Source organism: Nothoprocta perdicaria, unplaced genomic scaffold (genome assembly GCF_003342845.1).
Source record: "Nothoprocta perdicaria isolate Ctin4 unplaced genomic scaffold, notPer1 scaffold_25, whole genome shotgun sequence".
Classification (NCBI taxonomy): domain Eukaryota; kingdom Metazoa; phylum Chordata; class Aves; order Tinamiformes; family Tinamidae; genus Nothoprocta; species Nothoprocta perdicaria.
The window spans coordinates 5,309,402-5,323,637 of NW_020455477.1; the positions used below are offsets into that span (position 1 = coordinate 5,309,402).

Sequence of the window (14,236 nt, forward strand, 5' to 3'; positions counted from 1 at the left end):
GCAACTTGGCACCATCAGCCATGCCTACAGTGCCATTGCCTGTGGTACTGAACAAATCCTTTATTTATTTTTCTTGTGGTGGAATTTGCTGCCTTGCAGTTAGAGAACCTACTTCAGGGGATATGTCATCTCTGAATAGGCATGAAGACTGAAATAGCTTGAGAAAGGTAAGAATTGTAGGATTCATTTGTTAATATTACTGCTCTTTCTGTTTCGTTTTAAACTGAGCTTAAATGTTGAAGGAACTATTTGTGTCAACATAATTATCATGGTGGACTGGGCATATGATAGGCTCTAAGAAATGATCTGATTTTGGACAAATTGAATTTATAAAAGAAAATCATAGGGCATATCTAGTTTGAAATATCAAAGGAGTCTATTTCTTGCCTGACAGAGATTCTTCTTTCTGCCTGTCCCACCAGACTCTCCTCTTAATCTTGTTTCCTTTCCCCTCCCTGGTCTGGAAAAGAGGGAGCTTCCTCCCCCTCAGAGAGTGACAGCAAAGATGTCTTCTGCTTCCCATATGTTGTGCCTTTTTTGGTTATTCATTTTTTAGTTTATTATTCTGTTGTCTGAAGAAAGCAATTAGGTCGTTGTATTTCCTGAGCTTTGCTGGTTGCATGCACTTTTGGCAGTTAATTGACTAATTATTAGCTCTCCTTATTAACTCCTGAGCTGGAAATGAAATTAATTGGAATAGAAGCAATTCCCATCGTTAGCCTGACCAGGGCTGGGGCACCCTGGATCTCTGCTTCCCTCTCCTGGGTGGCTTCAGTCAATTGCCTTCTGCTCGTCACTGACTGAACTTGGTGACATCTACCCTGCACGCTCAATTAACCAGCACAAGCTAAACCGCTTTGTAAGAGAAGTAAAACTCTTCAGTTCTGATTGAGCTTCCTCATTGTAGCTCTGTTTGAACTATAAATGTAAAGCAAGCACTAAGGCTAGAGGTGCATGTGGCCGCCTAATCAAGGGAGAAAGGATTTTAGGAAAGTATCTAATAATTCTTGGGAGGATTCACATAGGAAGTTAACTTTTATTTGCAGAAGTGGAAGGCTCTGTCTATTGCTGCTTTCGTAGCATTCCAGGGTGCAATAATTTTTGATCCTACTAACGTAAGAAAAATCTATCTCATGTTAGAACTTAATCTAAACAAAAGATTCCAAAAATTCCACTTGCTTATTTTAATTGAACTAAATGTTTGACAGAGCTCTTTAATCACAACATACTTGCAGCTTTCTGATAAGGTACTTTGTGTCTGGCCTGAAGCCACTGTGGCTTTATATATATATATATATGTGTGTGTGTGTGTGTGTGTGTGTGTTTGTGTGTGTGTGTATCTATATATACACCACATCATTTGATAACCTATTCTGACTCAGGAACAAAATACTGAATCAGAATTAGAAGGTTCCAACACACAATTAAATTGAGTGGTGTTTCATCCATCTGGAATAGGAAATAAGTTACTGAGGAACCCTTCCTGTTCTGGATGCCCACAAAGTGCAGAATCACCAGAAAGGAGTTTGTTGCTGTACAGCGGAAAAAAATACCTGGAAATGGGAGGAAAAGAGAAGAAAGTATTGGATGTATATAAACTGAAATATAAATACTGACAGATAAAGGCAGAGAATTTGAATGTAAAGGTGATCAGTTAAGGTGATCATGGTACTCATAAACTAACAGGTTTTTTTGCCCTCTTAAAGAAGCAGTGACTTCTGTCTTGAGCAAAAGCATGAATTCTTGAGAGATGCACGCTTTGGAACAGAAACTCTCGGACTCAGAGGCACGCTAGAGGAATTTGCTCTGGCRAGCTGTGAGGAGGCTACAGGGCTGAATGCTGGACCAAATACAACCAGAGATCAAGGAACTAGCTCACAAGCCTTGGGGAACTTGCACCTAATGCAGATTTCTAGTAGGATCTAAGAGCATAAAATTTATGTACAAGCATGAGGTGAGCAGACTAATGTAAAAAATAAGTGGAAGGTATGTGAAAGGAATRCCGGAAGGAATCCTAAGCTTTTGTGGGCACTTAGAGGGTGCTGGAATAAGTTAAGGTTTTAGCCTGGGATAGGCTGAGAGAGATGACAGGAGGAATGTATCTAAGGAAAAGGGCATAAGCAAGAGATGATACAAGGCGTATATTTCTTGGGCTCAGCTGCAGAGAAGATTGGAAAAAAATATAGGAAACCACCAAATATTAATGAGTSGGTGCTGAAGATAGACTCTGCCATGAAGTAGTATTTCTCTGTAATTAAACTCATGTTCTTGCAGGTAAAGGGAGACTCTTATGGCCTTCAGCGTTTGATGTCTGAGACTGGACTTCTAGGCCAATAGTATTTCCTAGAACCTTAAAAATTTCAAGAACTTAAGTGCTATAACTTCTTCCTATTATAAAAATACACTATTTGAGTATCTCTTTCTTGTAATATTTTATGTTATTTGGACTCATTTGGCATATACTTTAATATTTTCAGTCATGTTTCTTGGTTCCGAGTTCATATCTTGATCTGCACTGAGAAATGAGACTTCTGATTTAGAAAGTGTTTCTGATCCACTGTTTGAATAAATGGAAGTTATAGAAGAGGAAGAACTTAGGTGATGAGACTGCTGACATAGCTATCTGACTACACGTCTGTCCTGCTGAAAATGATGAGGCCTTCTTTATGTTCTCCAATAGATCAGCTAAGCATTGATTTGGAAGGCCTATTTATCTCTAGCAGAAAGACAATTCAATATTCATTAGAGAGTGCTCGCTGCCCTCTGTCAAGCCAAAAAGCCTAATCCTGTCTGCTTACATGGCTTGTTCCTAAATGTCTTCCCATGTTGGATGACTTGATGCCACTTGCAAATTAATTACTTTAAAACTTGAAGCGTATTYTCTGAAGTTTAAAAAAATAAACCTGTTTTAAAAATATATTCAAAATTGACTTTAAATGAGGAGGGTTCTTTTTCTCAAATTCTTGTAGACTACTTATCAAAAAGTTCCAAGAAAAAGTAGAACTTGAGACTTCTTAGTAACTTCTGAAAGTCTCTGACAAAAGCAAGAAAGAACAAAATATTGTTTTTCTTTTATTTTTAATGAGACCAGACAGCATTCTTATGCTGACACTGATGGAGTCATTTGTGTCAGTGAGAACTTAAAATGCATCTAGAATGAGAAGCTTGTAAAGCGGTTTGTCTACAGCAAATATAGAGAGCAAAATGTTTTACCTAATTTTGGCATATTCCTAAGTTCTTTTTGTTTTGTCGAGTAAGGAAGTGTCGCATCCCATTACAACTGGCTTTTAATGTATTATGCAGAAAAAGAAGTCATAGAACTAAAGAGATTAAAAGGGTAGTGTACAGAGTGAAGATACAGGCAGCTAAATGGGATGGAGCTAAAATGTTGGAATCTTCACCTATACATGCAGGATACAGTTTCAGATTTTAAAGTTTRACAGAATTGTTGGTTAGGAGACCAGTAACATCAATTAAAGTTACTCATATGAAGACTATGATAGAATGCAGTCTGGACTCTTCTTTGTAAATGTTTGTTCATTTTATTTATTTTTAAACCAAATGCAGGCTTCATATTTGCGGAACTCCATTCATTTTAAAAAGAGCATCAGTATGGCATCTGTTTGCATTTCTCTGATGATGGATGTTGGTTGTTCAAAATAATGGAGACATAGGTTTGATCTACAGTACTCAGCGTCTAAAACTGTAGTTTTAATTGCATAGTTTTCCAATTGCAGTCATATGAGATACGTAATTTTGAAGTTTATGATCTTCCGTTCAAGGACAAACTGGTACTTCAGTTTAAGAATTCCTCTGTCTAGTTCTCTTCACCAATCTCTTTCCCCTCTTTATAGATGCAGAAGAATCCTTTCTGCAGAAATGTCGAGTAATAAGCTATGCAGAAAAAGTTTCCCAAATGACTTTTGAGTATTTGTTCTGGGTAGCGTCTCTGTGATTACTTTATTTCTTATTGCATTATTGGAAGATATTAATGATAAAAAGATATTTAACATAGTGATCAGATGATGTTACCGGATTTCATACTGACTTAGGAAGTCAAAGGCTATGTAAGTCTGTTATGGATTTACGTTGATGTTATGTATTTTTCTAGTGGATTAGATAATCATAAAGATGTGTTCTACATGTTGCGGAGCTGTGACTGCTAAAGAACAAAGAGATTGATGCTTCTTCCAAAAGATCCTTATTCTTGGAAACTCTCGGGAGAAAAAAAAAAAGTTTGCAAAGACTATTTACTTTAATAAAACTAAAGTTTTACTTTAAAACTATTTACAGATTTACAGTTTAGGAAATAGCAGGATACTGTTAACACAGCAATGTGGGATATAAAAACTAGCTGATTAGTTAGAAAATGCTTGTTAAGTTGCTTATGGTGATTCCTCGGGTGCTCAAAAATAGCTTTTTAAATTGAGTTTCAATACATTTAACTGAACAGAATTTGATTTGTTGTCAGTGTATACTCCAAACCTAAATCAGGAACACCTTGAGAGAACATCTGTTTTCTCAGGTTTTATGGATAGTTTGGATTGACCACAGTTCCAGTAAATACTGAAAAGATGGCATTTCTGAAGAGGGAAATAGCAGGAAAATCTCATTTGCTTTAATAACTTGTAATTTCATTTTATCAGTGATAACAGACATCTTAGAAAATTCCCTTCTTTTAATTGTACTTTCAGGACAGTACTGTAGTTTTCAGGAACTGTATTTTGATATTAATTGTTCTGGAAGAAGTCCCTGAACTGGGTGGATCAGTTGTACAGTAAGGCACTGTTCAGCATGAATAAAAGTACTATTAACTKAATAACATTAACTATAAGAGAAATTCTAAATAGAAATTACCTTTCGTGTATGAATTGAAAAATAATCTAGTTTGTCATACACTAATAGCTTTAGTTGAAGTACATATTTGAGGATGCAGACTTTTCTGTCAGTCTCAAGTATTTGAATTTGTTGTGAGTTTGATACACTGCTCAGAAGATGCTGCTTTGTTCCAAAGAGGACATAAAAGCTTCAACTGTTTTTTTTTTCCCCTTTTGTTCATATACTGCATCCATTCAGATTCCTGCTTGTAAGCATCTGATCAGTTCGTATGAAGGACATGCTGCAATCAAGTTGTCACAAAAAAAGGTAAGCAACTTGTGTGTAAAAGTAAAAAGTGTTGTGCATAGTAATGTTTCCTGTGATGTTTGCCAGGCGGTGAATTGCCCTCACTTGAGTTCTGAGCTCACCTGCTCACAGCACAGCTGAGCATCACAAAAATGGGATGCTCTCCCACCTTGATTCCCAACTTCTACAAATATAGCTGCAATGAACCAGGTTTTGCATTCTTCCTCTTTTTCTGTGAGCTTGAATGAATTTTTAAATGATGATATCTACAAAAGTGATTATGCATTTTTTTCAGAATCCAAGTCTTCCTGCAATTTCAGTTAAAGTTTCTGTTTGCCCACAAATAGGTGAAGCAATTAAATGCYATTCTTTGGTGTGTTTGTGCCAGTGCCCTTGCATTTTTCTCAAAGAAATCTTTCCAGATTTGCTTGGTGAAAAATTAGTGGAATTTACAGCTCAAAAGTTTTTGTACTTGGAGTTTAGAGAGCTTGATTGTTATTCAAAAGATGTAAATGTTTAATCAGGCATTATGCTGAATAGCCGGTACCCAAGATGATAAATGTTGATTTGTTACACAAAGCATGTTTTGATAGTAAGCCAAAATACYGATTGCAAATAAGTGCCGAGTTTAGATAGCCACTTTGTTTCCTTGGTGACCTGATACCAGGCTTACGCTGAACTCTGTGTATTTTACCACCTCCGTTCTGCATCGTGGTATAAAGAATTTTAATTGCGTCCCTGCTGTGTTTGACTCTAAAAATTGCGTCCCTGCTGTGTTTGACTCTAAAAATTCCCATGTACATCAGCCTTGCGTGGGAAGAAATGAGCAGCCAAAACATGTTAATTTGGTAAGAATGAACTCAAACTCTAGTCATTTCTTCAGGTGTCGGAGGAGGTTTCCTTGGGGTTGTGTGTTGATTGGAACTCGTGAGATTTATTGTAGACTCTTCAGTATTAAAGAGATTTAAAAATGTCTAAATATTTAGGGAGTTCTGTAGAGGAGCCGTATCTGTTTGCCTTAGCAAACAAAGCTATTTGTCATAATTTAACAATGAGCTATATTGTGTTCTTCAGGAATGCCAAAAGCTATATAAGCTTGTGTAGGTCATAATTGTGGCAGAAAATAAGAAAGTTAACACTGCTAATGCCCATAACCTGTTATGGTCCAAAGTCAAGGCAACTGAAGGGAGATCTGATTTGGATTTTTTTTTTTTTTTTTTACTGCTTTATATAAGATAGAAGGCAAAGTAAGGTAAATCAAACAATTATGGAGAGATGGTGCCAGAGTTTGAGGAAACTCAGTATCTTCTTTTCCCGAACTTCAATTCACAGTTCACCTCACTGTCTAAACAATAACTAAGAAAAGACTAAAAGGTCTTTGTCTATCTTTGGGTTTAATATGCAAGACAGGAAAAGGACTGYTTGAAACAGTAACATTGCTCTTGACATGAGGCCTCCCTTTTAATCTCTTCAAAGCTTTCCAGTTTCCACAAGGAGCTCTTTCCTTTCAGTGCAGATCTCAATCTGCTTTTTAGGAGGGATAATTTTTTTGTCTCTAGTAACTTCAGATTTCTCTTAAAAAGCCTGGTCTATTTTTTCACTTGTATAACCTGTAGCCCACACTAAATATATTTAGAACATATCCTGTGATGTTTTCAAGGCCACTCTTTGTAAAAACTAACAAAAAAGCAAACCAATCAAAACTTTAAAGCTGTGGTACAGTGTTTAGAAGCTGACTTCAAATATTCTGTGAGTAGATCTGTCCTACTGGATGTAAACCTATAATTGTAGTCTAGTCTTGGTGAATTCACTGTTTCAAGGGCTGAAACAAACTGCCCAGCACATTGCGAGGGAAAAATGTTTTGTAATCTTCAAAGCATCCAGAAAATTCTTTGGTTCTGTGCTTTGTCTTGTAGTTGTATAATTCTCATGGGTCACCTTAGTTGTATCACATCTGTGCCAGTGGGGCCTAAAAGAGAACTAGGAGCTCCATAAGCAAGTGATGCTGCTGTTAAACCCATTAATTGCATGCAAGCTTGGATGGCCCGGGTGGTTCAGGCTTACGGTGAATGTGTTGCTGCATTTGAGCAGTTGCTTCAAAAACAGTGTCTTGGAACTAGCAATTTTCTCACCTGTGTGTAGTGCGGCCCACATTTTGATGATTGATAATAATGTTATGTAATCTGCACTATTTATGCCTGGTGGCAGCCCATAATATTTTTCACAACTGAAGAACATCTAATCATAGATCACAGCTAGAGAGAAAGTAGCAATTAGTTTGTTATAGATGATGTGACTAAGAATAACATTATATAAGTGCTATAAGAGCTGTGAAGGGCATTAGCATGTCTTTGAAACTAGGAGATGCTGATACATTATTTGCTAATTGCTTTATAAAAATCTCCAGCAATTTTTATCTACATTGTTTTTCCAAATATAAGTTCTGTATTAGACAAATTTCTGTGCTCTTTATGGCAGCTACCTTTTTTTTTTTTTGCTGGATAAAGATTGGAATTGGATTCTATGATATCTGCATTTTTTATTTTTTTGCAAGCTGCTTCCAGAAAGTATTGTTAAATTGTGGGAAGAGCATGATGTGTGTGATAAAGCACAAATATGTCATATATCTTCTAATGTCTGTAATTTTTTTTGAGGCCTGCAATTGCTGTTATTTTTAATTAGAATTCAGATTTAATTATTATTAATAATATTGGAAACTTTTTATTTTATGTTTTTATTTTTCTGCTACTCTTGTGTTAACGTGCAAGTGCTGACTGATCTTYTGTTGGAAAACAAAGGTTTGGCAAAGGAGAGTTCTTGAGAGCATGGAAGTATTTCTCTGTGAAGAAAGGTAGCCTGGTGGCATCCATTTGAAAGGTTTCTGTCAGCAGGACCCAAGCATAGCCCCATTTCTTGCCTTTAGGAACTGTTTTTGCTGAAGTTACTCTGATCAGAGCATTAAAAAAAGGCTGAATCACTAAGAGGAGATAGCATGCTCAATACTGGTGAGCCACAYTGTCGATAAGCTGCTGATGCAACCATTCACCTACGTTGAGAACCACAAAGAGTGCGGGTGTAATTCACCTTAGATCTACTTTTTATTTAGGCTGAGTCGTTACAGCAACTGTAGGACTCGCACAGTCACATTTCAGTTAAGTTTCCTCACATTCATGATTCTTAAAATTGCTTGCCATAAGTGTGTACTACGCTAACTTATTTATCAAATGCAGAAGAGGCTGCTGACAGTATTGATGAAGTATGATTTTAGTTCACTTGCAAGGGTATTGACAGAGACTGTTCTGGCAAAAGATGGGAAAATTAAGAAATATTCTTTTGTCTTGGCAACAGTTGCAATTAACACATATTAAAGTAGTAAAAATACATGCCACATTTGACTGTAGGATTTACAGAAATATTCCCAGCGTGTGTTAAATGAGTTGCAGATTTCATGGCTAGTGGAATTGGGGAGCATGTGCTGCATAACCAGAAACCATGAAACCTTGGAAAATTCCATGTGTTTGAGAACTAAATTTCAGGTTACWTTACTATGGTCTTAAAAATAGTTGAAAATCTGAACTTTCCCACCCTACAGGTTAGAGATCTTCCCGGTTAAATACAAAACCATTTGTGGAAACAGGAGAAAARAAATAATTAACTTTGAATTCTCTTCACTCAGCTACCTCTTCTGTGCCTCTGTAAGCCAAATGCTTGTACCCGATAATCAYGTTACTCTCTAAATCTTGGTACCATCAGATTTAAAAATGCAGAGGTGCCATTGCACTGTTCTTCTATTCCTACACGTTCCTGCCTTCTGTTGTACTTTTCTTTTTCCTGTTTATGAGAGAGTTTGTTTTTCTTTTTGGAAAGCTGGGAATGTTTTGCCTATACTAAACTGAAACCTACTGTTATTTTTTGAGAGAAAATTTTCAAAATATAACCATAAGTCACCCAAAATGGTTATTGTGGTTACAGAATATTAGAAGCAAGATATTGAAACAAATTAACACACTGGAAAATAATTTGCAATTGATCTTTTATCACAATTTTTGTCAAATTTTACTGGAAAAAGTATTTTGGTGAGAAAGAAATTTGCACTGGAAAATGTGTAACCACCACTGCTCGTTACTTGTGCTTCTTCAGAAAGAAATAGGTGCGGCAGAAATCAATTTCTTAATACCGTGTAAACCGTAAGAGCCTAAAATGTCACTGCTAAATTGGTTTCCTGAATGCTATTCAGAAATATTTACCTTGCTGATTGCGACCTATGTTCATGCATTCAACAAATGTACACCTTTATTTGCATATCTCTAACATCTGTGACCTTCACACTGCTCAATAATTTTGGACTTTGTGACTTATAGTTTGCAATAATTTCCTGAAAGCAGATGAAATAAGCACTTCAAGGATCATAGATTTATTCTATGCTATGGAGCAAGGCTTTTCTAGCTTGGAGTAATTTTGATCAACAAATCCAACCAGGCTGCATTGAACCACTATTTAAAGCACTGGTGAAAGATTTCCTATGCAATATATTCCTCAATTCCTTTTTAAAAGGACTTTATTGCTATAGATAGTCTGAAAATGTAGGCACGCTTTTCAGTATGATCATTGTACCACACTGGCTTAAGTAGTCAATTAAAAAGTATGTTCAAGGAGGAAATAAAGAGATACAAAATGTAAATGGATCAGACTAGACTGAAACAGAGAATTTGTGGCCAGATCGCCACTGAATAATGTTTCAATGATGGGTACAAGTATTTCAAACTGACCTGCTTATGACACTTAATACAATGTGATTCCAGTGTGATATAATTCAATTTTTTTCTGCACAATGCATTATCTGCTTAATTAATTGCACTAATGACGTTGGCCAGMATTTTAAGCTTAGTGATAGAAGACTAGGTTGAAGTAGCATTCAGCCTATTGTAAATCTGCTYATATAAAAAATTCATTGAGATATCTCAAGGTAATATCTCCAAATATGAGCAGCTATAAATATCTGTTGGAGGCTATAATGTATTCACTCCACTGAGAATGGTGATTCTGGGAATTTTTTGCACTAAATGCAGATTTGCTGCTTCCTGGTTCTGCTATTATGTAGGGTAGAAATACTTTTGGTTAGAACATAGATTCATAGAAACATGAAAAAGAATCCTGAAAATCAAATTGGACATATCTGAAAAGGCAAGTAGTGTGTCATATGCTCTGCCAAAAATGGAATATTCTTTACTAGTGGTGTTGAATGTAAAAAGTATTCTGTGGTTTCCAATATTGGAACATAACTCATTGCTGTTGTGACTGAAAAGAACCTCTCTGCACAGGGCACTAATTTATCAAGGTTTATTATTGCCATAAGGATAACCTTAAATACATGATTGCAGTACACCACTTTATTTTCATAACTAATTGAAGAAAAGAAGGCCTATATTTGGAATTCAGTCCTTAGCAGTTAATAAACACTATGAAAAAAAGTTATATCTTTACTTGGTTTTCTTTGTATCCCACTTGGAGGCAAAAACTTGCAAGTCAAGTTTAAATAAAACTTGGTTTGTTTCTCAGCTTTATTCAGTCCAGACACAGAGTTTGGAAGATTTAAAAAGAAATAAATGTGGAATATCTCAGCAAAACAGGAGCTGCTAGGATCTGAATACTTTTGAAAATCCGAGTATTTTCTTTAGCTGGCTGCACAAGAGGCCTAAAACATTTATTTTGCTTGCTGGAAGCARGATSTAAAGGTGAGGCCAAGCAGACTAARGACAGGCAGATCTCTACTTGGAGGGAGCTTGAGGGGAGCATTTAGAAATGTGCTGAACAGATACTAAGAGTGTGTTTCGTGTTCTAGCATTAAATGATAATACAACCTACTTGAAAATTGTAGGGGTTGGTGTAGAAATAAGGCACAACCACAGATCTGAATCATTAGGAGCAGAAAATTCCTCCAGTAAATGCCAAGCAGAATATGCATCCCAAATTCTGTTTTGGTGCCCATACAAAGCAATGCGTACTGGCAATTGAACAAATTGTGTGATAAATAATTTAAATAGCTTGTTAGGAATTGCATCAAGAATGTGGGAGTGTATGTGTGTATCTATAAAAATAATCTCCGAGTCATGAGAAGCTTCTAAAAACATCTAGAAATTTTTTGATGATGATGCAGAAGAAAACAATTTTCCATATGGTGTTTTCTCACTGGCTGAAAACATTGGCTTTCATGTTGAGTAAGGTTTTTTCCATTTTTTTTGTGCTCCCCTTATGCCACTAGGATAAAAGTAGTATCACTAGTGGTCTTTAGTAAGCAACTAAACATTAGGGAAGCTGGTATTAGTGTACCAAGATTGTCTGGTCACCTGCTGTTAMAACAGATGACATTTTCCCTTTTAATAGCTAAGAGAAAAATAAAAATAACAATATATAAGGTTATCCTAGGACATCATTTCTGATTTGTGCAAGGCATGAAAAAATGCTTGGAGTTGAATTTTGCTGCTGTGTCATYTTTGAAAATACAATCATGAAAGTTGCATGTAATTCTGAAAGTATGAGAATTTGACACCAAAGTTACTCCTTACATTTTATAGAATTCAGTAAGGTTTTTGATGTGCTCCCTGAAACTACTGAAATTAGGTTTTCTTTTCACATTTGCCTCTTTTTTTATCATTTCAGTGAGTATTGAATTAAATTTTCATTGACAAAGAAAAACAGTAATTTCCTTTTTCTTTACCATATTGATGCATTTAACCTTCTTTGTCTTATTCAAAGGTTTTCTTTTAATGGCATTTTTAAAGACCCTGGGTAGATCCTTATACAATGTTAGCGCTCATTCATTTTGTTTCTGTTTATGTTTATTTTGGGTTTTTTTTTTTTGCTTTCAATGTGGAGTTTCCTTCTGTATAGTAGATGGGCTTTTTCATTCTGTGCTAAAGCATCTTTTTTTTAGTTTAGTTGCAGTATGTTTTATTAATGCCAGGGGTTTGTGTGTGAAACAGAAAAGCTTAAAGTGTTGCTGGTACATTCCGATGTTCTGCTCATAGCATTAATGTAGTTTTCAATAAYCTTCTAGCTGTGTGTTTCACATTAAACTAAACTAACCCAAAGGTTGAGCATGTAAATGTGGAAGTGATTTATGACTGTTATCTTCTGTCACTTTGACACCTATATCAAAAACAGTTTTTCTCTGTTCATATCAAATGCTATGAAAAAAAAAAATGTGTTGGAGTTATGCCAAAAAAAAAAGAAAAAATCTCTGTAAAATCTCTGTAATTAACTTGCATTCTGCTAAGCTTTTCCAACCTGAAAACAAAACAAACACACTTATAAGATTTATGCAAAACTTGAGTTCTGTTGGATGGCACCAGTGTCCCAAGAYCTTGCTTTTCTAATTAAGTTCATATTACTGGAAGGTCATTTAAATTCTAATCTGAAAACTGTATTTCTTCCTACTTGTTGGGACACCACCACGTTACCTATAGCTCTTTTAAGTCAACATGAAATATTTCAGCTACTTCAATGCACTGTTGATCAAGCAGGTCTTATTTGCAACACAAAGCTATAACTTAAATCAAGCAAGGTAAAGAACTTTACTGCCTGATGACCTTTAGCTGCTGTTAGGTTGATTAGAAAAGCAACGTTGCAGGCAGCTGGTACTGCACTTACAGAACAGTGACCTCTAATTTTATTCTCATCTTCTAAACATCTTTTACTTGTTTAGTATTATTTATAGTAAATGCATTAATTGTTCTATAGATGTGACAATATTGTTACATATGCTTCTATTTACAATATTTAACCAAGAGGCATATTTTTTCCCGAATAGTAACTATAGTAACTATAAATCAGTTTGAATGTTTTTGGAAAATAGTTGGTGCTTTTGTGCTTCATTTATGAGATGTCACATTGAGCAAGTTTGGTGAATGATAATTATGATATGCTTCATAATTTCTATGTTGTAATTGTCAGTGTTGTTTATCTTATTTTTTATTCACTCTGGATAATGGGATAGGTATTTTGGAATGAGTTGGCACTGAAGATTAGAATGTTGTCTAAAGATGTGACACATTTCTACAATTAAAACAGAAAATATGCAAACAGATTAAAAGATCTAAACAGCTGTGCAGCAGTGAGAATGTGATAAGCAGTCCTTTATTTGAGAAAAATACAATGAGGAAAAGAAACGCAAAAAGAAAGGCAAATATACAACCTCAGTCTGGAATTGAAAAATGTGGCCTCCTTATCCTTTAAAAAAAAAAAAAAGAATTTATATTTTGATTTAAAGATCTTTAGCTATTGAACCTTCTTTATAAAGACAAGTGCAAAAAGGAGCTAGTGGTCTTTTGAGCAGTTATGTAGTTTCTTATGTGACATTCTTTACATGACTGYATTGTAGTATAGTTCTGGCTAACCAAGAAGCCATAACCAAAATTTTTGCATCATTTTATCGTCTCCTACATGTCTAATTTAGAAACACAGAAGTAAATCTGTTCTCAACAGAATATAATATGTGCTTCTTAATTTGAATTTAATTAAGGTCCTCGTATTTTCATTTTTTAACTCTTCTTCTGCATCTCTGATTTTGTATTTTATATAGAAAGTGAGTTAAGGAGCAAAAAAAAATGAAATGTTAGTGTGGATTTCTGAAACATGAGGCTTCTGAAAGAGATATGCTTCTAAGCATAACAGTTTTGATGACACTGAAGTTCAGTTGGATCTTTTTTCTAGAGATTTTTTTCATTACAAATCACTAGTATTTTACTACTGTATTATACCTAGAACCAGTTAAATTTTTCCCCCTTTTTGTATTTATATTTCTAAAAGTGTTTCATAGAAATGTGTTTATATTAGTGATTACTTAATGGTATAATTGAGGAAAAGTGAAATTATGTAATATACTACATATTCTCATACAATGCAGATTATTCTCTTTAAATACTGCACCTTCTGTGGCTTTAATATTGCAAAAAAAAAAAGCTTGGTACATCATTGGGTTATGGAAACTTAGTTTTTCTAAATTCTGTTGCATGTCACTGAGTTAGAAAACTAACATCTTCCTTCAATATTTTGTTTAGAGAGTAAAACAAAAAGATGAGAAGTAAACTCAGCTGGAAGGTGACTCATGGCA

At 35.2% G+C, this 14,236-nt stretch overlaps 1 long non-coding RNA gene across 1 annotated transcript in view; it reads left to right on the forward strand.

The window, feature by feature from the left end:
• LOC112947922 overlaps positions 1–14,236 on the forward strand; it is a 93,103-nt gene extending 78,867 nt beyond the window's left edge. The window contains exons 2-3 of the long non-coding RNA XR_003249498.1: positions 5,077–5,145; positions 14,184–14,236. This is a non-coding gene — a long non-coding RNA (uncharacterized LOC112947922). The remainder of the gene's footprint in view (positions 1–5,076; positions 5,146–14,183) is intronic.